This window comes from Eschrichtius robustus, chromosome 3, assembly GCF_028021215.1.
Source record: "Eschrichtius robustus isolate mEscRob2 chromosome 3, mEscRob2.pri, whole genome shotgun sequence".
Classification (NCBI taxonomy): Eukaryota; Metazoa; Chordata; class Mammalia; order Artiodactyla; family Eschrichtiidae; genus Eschrichtius; species Eschrichtius robustus.
Window position 1 is genome coordinate 170154483 of NC_090826.1, and position 7927 is coordinate 170162409.

The 7927-nt window shown below is 41.8% G+C and overlaps 1 pseudogene; it reads right to left on the minus strand.

The window, feature by feature from the left end:
• Positions 1-712: 712 nt before the first annotated feature.
• On the minus strand, positions 713-830 carry LOC137763231 (U6atac minor spliceosomal RNA; annotated as a pseudogene).
• Positions 831-7927: the final 7097 nt, after the last annotated feature.

A 7927-nucleotide genomic window follows, 5' to 3' on the forward strand; every position in this document is an offset into this window, starting at 1 on the left:
TCATGGGTTTTACACTTAAGAAGCTGGATTCCAGAGATGCACAGACAAGACTTTTAATTTTTCTCCATCAACAATATCTGGGAGACAGGAGGCTTGTCGAGCCTGCTCTGGGTGTTCTATTTTATTTTCAACTGTCAGGATCCCTAATTCCCTGACACCACATAACTGTGAGGAATTTTAGGGAAGGAGTTATCTAAGTGAGAAACCCTGCAGTGGGCAGCATGCCAAGTGTGGAGGAAAAGTGGAATGAGATAAATAAGATGAAGGCGTTGTGAAGAGATAGGGACCACATGAAGCTGAGGCCTCCGGGGGGGTGGGGGGTGGGGACCGCAAAGATGGCAGGAAACTGAAACACATGCTAACATTTTCACCAAAGGGAGAGAGAAAAGAGTGCCAACCGCTCCCAGCCGTCTTCAGCCCATCCTTGCCTCTTTTCCCTTTTTTCTCTATTTCTGGAGATGCTATTTTAAGCAAAGCCGTACCCCCCTACCTCTTTACTTTAAACACCCACTGAAAACAAAGTATAACATAAGCCACATTTGTAATTTGTGTGTGTGTGTGTATGTGCGGTAAAATATACATGACAAAATTTACCATTAGTGACATTTAGTACATTCACAATACTGTGCAACCTTCACCACTCTATGGATCCAGAACCTTGGTATCACCCCAAAAGGACACCTCATACTCATTAAGCAGTCGCTGTCCTTCCTCAGAACCATGTTCAGATGCCATCAAGTAGGTGGCAATGCCTTAACTATGTGTGTGTTGTCCAGGCCTCCTCCAATCTTGTCAAAAGGAACTCATATCTTCTCTCTTTCATACAAGACCCACATATGTAATTTTAAATTTTCTGGTAGCCATGCTAAAAAGGTAAAAAGAAACAGGTGAAAGTAATTTTAATAATTTATCTAATCCATTTTTATGGCTGAGTAGTATTCTGTTGTATATCTGTACCACACCTTCTGTATCCATTCATCTGTCGATGGACATTTAGGTTGCTCCCGTTTGCAGCAACGTGGACGGACCCAGAGATTGTCATACTAAGCACAAGAGATTGTCATACTAAGCACAGTAAGTCAGAAAGAGAAAGACAAATACCATATGATATCACTTATATGTGGAATCTAAAATATGGCATAAAGGAACTTATCTACAGAACAGACCTGTGGTTGCCAAGGGGGTTGGGGGGTGGGGGAGGGATGGAGTGGGAGTTTGGGATTAGCAGATACAAACTATTATACACAGAATGGATAAACAACAAGGTCCTAATGTATAGCACAGGGAACTAGATTCAAATGCTGTAATAAACCATAATGGAAAAGAATATGAAAAAGAATATAGACACATGTATGTGTATAACTGAATCACTTTGCTGTACAGCAGAAATTAACACATTATAAAACAACTATACTTCAATAAAATATATTTTTAAAAATAACTTCTTTAATCCAATATTTCCAAACTGTTATCATTTCAGCACGTCATCATTATAAAAATGATTGCTGAGCTATCTTGCACTCTTTCATTTGCACTAAGTCTTTGAAACCAGGTGTGTATCTCTCACATACCATACATCTCCATTGGACCAGCCACATTTCAGAAGCCCCACGTGGCTAATGGTTACTGTGTTAGGTGGTGTTACTCTAAACAGTTTGTAGAATGCTATCAATATGACAAGTCATCTTTTTAAGGGTGGTTATTAAATACTAAAACGTTTTGAGGCTACAGTTTTGTCTTTAATACAAATTTATTTTCTTCATTATGAAAAATAATATACTTGGAAACTGTGGAAAGAAAAATTACCCCTAAGCACCAGCACAAGCAAAACTATAATCACTTTTTGACACTCCGTATGTCATGACTTCTTTGTAGTTTTTTCTCATCGTTTTGTGCCCCATACAGCGATATTACCACCACTTTGAAGTGGAAACTGAAGGCCAGTACGACCATTTACCAGAGGCAACAACGCAGCTTTCCCCAGATTCTTGAGGAGGTTTGTGAACTAGCTTGTGTCTAAGATTCCTTCCAACCCAAACATGCCAGGGTACTAGGATGTCATTCATCCCTTCCACCTAACACACACAGACATACAGACACATATACACATACACACACACAGAGCCCAGGTCTTCCGTTCCACCCCATAGAACAGTCCGAAAAGAGTAAGAACACCTCTACTCAGCCTTGCTAACTCTCTGGGAAAACACAGAGCTCTAAACGGAAACACTTTTATTTAGCACTCATGCTCAGAAAGAAGAAAACCTAGCAGAAACCAGACTCAGTATCCAAGAATGTAAAAACATTTCTTTTTAGATTCCCAGCAGCTTCATGCCACAATGCCCCAAGCTGGAAAAAAAAAATGTGCCATTTCATATGTTTATAGCAACATCTGATTTAATATTATACAGTTTTGCTTAGTCACAAACCAGAACAAATACTTTCAGATTTATTACATCCTTCCATTCAGAGACTCTATAATCATAGTTAATAATGAAGCCATTCCACAGCCCAAGAAAGAAGGTTTCTAATTTTGGGGACCAAAGATTCCTGAGAGACAGGTTATTTTCAAGAAGGATTTAAGGTTTTCAAGCTCTCAATGAAGCTTGAAATTCATCTTTTCCAGTTCACATGAAAAGAGTTTCCTCTGAATATTGGCTGGGAGGTAGAAAGAGAGGAAAACCAGTTGACAGAATCTCCCAGAGCTTTTAGAGAATGTGGCAATCACTCACCAGCATTCCTAATCCTTACCTTGTCTCGCACATGAAAACAAAATAAACACAAAGCAAACAAACAAACAAAAAAACCATGCCATTGACTCCCATGTTCTTTGCACTGTTAATGCTGTATTTTGGGCTTCCTTCTTACTCGTTGATTCATTAAAAGGCACAAATTGATTTTTAAAAGAAACAAACATTCTGACAAAGCATACTTTCTTATTATTCCCCCACGCATACATTCCCACGCAGGCATTTGTCACACGTCTGTACACAATTGTTCTGCCCCAAGCCTTGCCGGTTCCTGCCTAATTAATTCAGGATTAGTTACTGACCTGGAGAGTTAACCAGCTGTGTGAAGGTCCATCCAGGTTGTGTCTTCAGGGCTCGGCTCTCTTTCAGGGCACAGGTGGTCCTCCATTGCATCCAGATGTGGGTGCTCTGCGGTCCTCTGAGGGCTGGGGGATGCGTGTTTGGATTAGCGTGAGCACATCGCCCAACGTGGGTGCGTCATGTTAAACCGCAATGCATTCTAGTGAGTTCCATTTCTCAAAGAGAGCCAGGATTTGTCCCTCCAGTATTTCTTTTTTTTTTTTTTTTTAATTTTATTTATTAATTAATTTATTTTTGGGTGTGTTGGGTCTTAGTTTCTGTGCGAGGGCTTTCTCTAGTTGTGGTGAGTGGGGGCCACTCTTCATCGCGGGCCTCTCACTGTCGCGGCCTCTCTTGTTGCGGAGCATAGGCTCCAGATGCGCAGGCTCAGTAGTTGTGGCTCACGGGCCTGGTTGCTCCGTGGCATGTGGGGTCTTCCCAGGCCAGGGCTCGAACCCGTGTCCCCTGCATTGGCAGGCAGGTTGTCAACCACTGCGCCACCAGGGAAGCCCCTTCCAGTATTTCTTTACACACCATTAAAGAGAATGCCAACGTTAAGGTAGGGTGAGAAGGTGTCAGTGAGAACTTAGCCTGCAGGGAATCAGTTAAGAGTTTAGAAGAGTCTGGGGCCCTTATAAAACTGAGGATTCCTAGGTCCCACCACAGACCTGCCACTGTGGGATATCAGGGGGTCAGATACAGGAATAGTCACTCTGAGCAAAATTCTTAGGTGATTCACATACACACTGCAGCCTACACACACTGGTCTTAAAGTTCCCTTCATTAAGTCATAAGCAAATACATCAAAACGAGACTGTAGGATTAAACCAGGTTCCAGTTGAAGATACTACCGCTCTTTGAATGAATTCTTGCTAACAGATTTTTAGCAGCACGTTGCCAGAAATCAAAAGCCTTGAGTTCTGTTCTAGCCCATCACCTATAACGTGGGCAAGTTACTTAACCTTTTCAAACCTCCCTGACATTGAGTTATGCAGCTAAGGGCAAGTGTGAAACAGCTAAGGGCAATACTGAAACAGCTTACAAAAGGCTTTCCCATCCATCCACCTCACTGGATTGTCAGGAGGATTAAATAGCGTGCAGTGGATGAACTCTCTCTGCAGACTTCATGGCACCTGACAAAGGCACAGCACAATTAAGAGTGTGGACATAGTTTCAGATGAAAAGTCCTATTTTTTTTTTTTTTGAGGTCAAATTATCTGTTTTATTACTGATAAAGGCTAGGCTGGAGGGTGTGGTTTAGGAATATAGAGGCAATGGAATTTCTTTTTTTTTTTTTTTTCTCTCAGTTTAAAATTTATCCACCAAGCCTCAGACAGCACTGGACAGTTACGGGTCTCTCCCGACTAGGGCAGGGGTTTTTCTGCCAAGCTCACCACTTGAACCAAGGAGACTTGAGTTCCAGCAGCTCGAAGGCAGGCAGATCCCAGGAAGGAAGAGGGTGGAGAAGCAGAACTCAACTGCCACCCCCAAGTTTACCAATCATTTCTCTCCTGAGAAGGAGGATGAAAGGAAGTGGGAAGGGGCCAAGACTAACTAATGCCCCTTAGTTGGATGCACTGGGGATAAGTGTGATTATAATACTCAAGCAGCCTGAGGGAAGTTACAATCTCTGCCCCCAATTTACTCAACTTTTTGTCCTTTGAACCCATTGTGCTCAATCATTATGCCTATGGTCAACCAGAAGGGGTACCACATCTTCAGAGAGGGAATCAACCTCCACCCCCAAACCAGCCACTGCTCCACTATAGATCTTCCTGGGCAGGCAGTGTGGATTTTTCTCCTATAAGTTTCTGAGTTGGGTCAGTGAAATACATTATGTTTTTCAAGGCCTTTCTATAGTCAAGAAGAAAAAGGTAGTTTCTCTTCAATTTTCCATCTCAAATTATTTCAAGCTACATTGACCAACATAGCCTATCAGAGGTTAGGCAGTAAAATCATGATATCATAATTGATGATATCATAAAAGTACCCCAAAAATGAAATGCCAACAATACGATGTTCTACACTTGAACTTAACCTTCTCAGTGTCAAATTACCAGGGAGTCCCAGGTCCAAAATTTAATCCCCTTACAAGATCCAAAGAAGTGAAAAGAAGAAATGAAAGCCTGAAGTTAAATTATCTCACTCTCAATCAAGATCAAGTTCAAAGACATTCCATTTCCATTTCTTTTTCTCTTTAGCCTCAGCAAGAAGAGTTCTTGATGTCCTGAGTGGGGTTGAGGTGCTGTCAGCAGCTATAGCCTGGGCTGGCTTTCCAGGAAGGGGTCTTAGAGTTTGGATTAATTCAGCTCCAAGCCTTTCATGTGCCTCACTTTTTTTTCTTTTTTATTATTATTTTTAAATTGTGGTAAAATACGCATAACTTAAAATTTACCCTCTTAACCATTTTTAAGTGTACAGTTCAGTAGTATTAAGTATTTTCACATTGTTGTGCAACCATCACCACCATCCATCCCCAGAACCCTTTTCATCTTGCAAAACTGAAACCCTGCACCCATTAAACAATAACTCCCATCCCCTCTCCCCCAGCCCCTGGCAACCACAATTCTTCTTTCTGTTTCTATGAATTTGACTTCACTAGATACCTCGTATGCGTAGAATCATACGGTATGTGTCCTTTTGTGACTAGCTGATTTCACTTAGCATAATGTCCTTAAGGTTCATCCATGCTGTAGCATGTGTCAGAATTTTTTTCCTTTTTAAGGCTGAATAACATTCCATTGTACAGATATAGCACATTTGTTTACCCATTTGTCTGTCGATGGACACTTCGGTTGTCCTTTTGGCTGTTGAGAATAGTGCTGCTAGGAACATGGGGGTAAGTGCCTCACTTTTTAAAAAGACCAAAAAGTTTAGACCACACAGGAGATTATCATGGCACTGTCCTCACACCAATAAATTTAGAAAATAATCCAATCCCCTGTAGAAAAGTTTCAGGCAAAAAAATCACATTTCCAAAGCCCAATATGTGCTTTTGCCAAAGGCTATAGCAGATTGAGAAGGGAAGATCCTTCTCAGAAGATTCCTCTAAGGGAAGAAGGGTAAATGGTTTTATCTGAGGTGCTCATCAATCATTGCTAGGTGACTGTAATCCACATGGAGTTTAATGATAGTACCATGTTTACCGAATCTGGGGGAGATGAACTCACCCCTATAAACAGTCTGCATGCTCAGAGAGTAGCATGTGAGACATTACTGCCTGAAACACATTTTCATGGTTCAAAATAAAAACATGATTAAAAAGGGTTTCTTAAAACAAGCATTTATTCTCTGCCTGAGAAGTTTGAAACGTGGATACTGCCAATAAAGGCCCACACTTCTGAACGTAGTGTAACGAAGAGGAAAAGTATTTCACCCATCCTACAGCTCACGCCCAGAACATTATCTGCCAACATATGGATTGCCAACTGGAATATGCAAAACATCAGACACACATCTGTGGAAAAGGGCCTCCTCCCACAGGAAACAAGATGTTGGGGCAGGAGGATTAATATAATTAAAACTTTAAGACACAGTGTGATACAGGGAAATACAGTTGAGCAACACATGGTTGAGACTTGAAATCTGTATTTTCTTTCTTTTCAAAAGCCCTGGGAGCATAATGAGAGTACAGCTTTAAGAACTAAGATTCACCCCACCAGGCATTAATGGTGTCCAGAAACTATGTGAGCAATCTTACTTGACATCCCCAAGACGTTAATATCTGTCCAACGCCAAACTAGAGGGGGAAACATGTTAATTTTCTCAGCCTTCTGATAGCACTATACAAGATCTCTTAGCCCCACAAAAAGCTCCAAATATATTCTCTAGGACTTCAGCTGCCTTAAAATATAGGCTTGCATTTATCTTGGCCACATTAACGAGATCTGTTTGACCAATACATTTATATTTATGATGACTAAGGGCAGATTATGGTTGTTAAAATTTGTCCTTGGGACATGAAAACACTCCTCTGTCATTAATACATTCTGTAATATAAACTATGATGTCAGGTCAACGTAAAGGGTAAAAACGTTCCGAAAGTATGCACACATCATTTTTTAAAGCAATTGAGCCTAATGGAATAACAAAGGTCATCATAACAAACCATTACAGCCGTGGTCTTGGCAACTCTGGCCACAGAAGAATCTCCAAGAAACGATCATCATTCCTCCAATGTTATGGCATCCAGACGACAGGGATGGCTCTCAAATGAGTCATACGGGCTCAGATCCTCGGTAGCTATGTGAGCGCGGGACGATCAATTATTCATGTGTTTACAAAGAGCTTTCCTGGTTGATGTTAACCAGAGCTGCTTGCAAAGAAGAGCTCTCCAGCTGTCCTCGGCCGTCCTGGGCCTCCGACTAACAAGCTGCTTTAATTGCTGGCAAGTCATCTGGAAGGTGCCCCTCCCCTAGACCAAGTAAACGCCCCCCCCCCTTTGAGACTTTATTAGGTGTAAAAATATTAATCAGAAATAATTATGACAACAATACTTTATTTATAGTACTCCCAGCAAATGCCAAAGGGAGACATTGAACTTGGACTTGACTTAGATCCCACCAAGCTCCACAAAGACTGGATGGAGTCCAAACCGTTGAAGATACAGGTCAGAGACTAGTAGAGGGGCTAGAGAAGAGGATGAAGGGGAAGAATCAGGGGCTGTGGGCTTCATGAGGGAGACACAGGCAAGAACCGTCTAAGAGGGAGACACAGGGAAGAGCCGTCTAAGATGCTCAATGAAGGTAAAGGACAGGGAACCACCAGAGAGGCCTTCTCCACGTGGCAGGAGCCCTCTATCTTCTTCACGCTTCCCACGAACACGCCTCTCCCGCTAA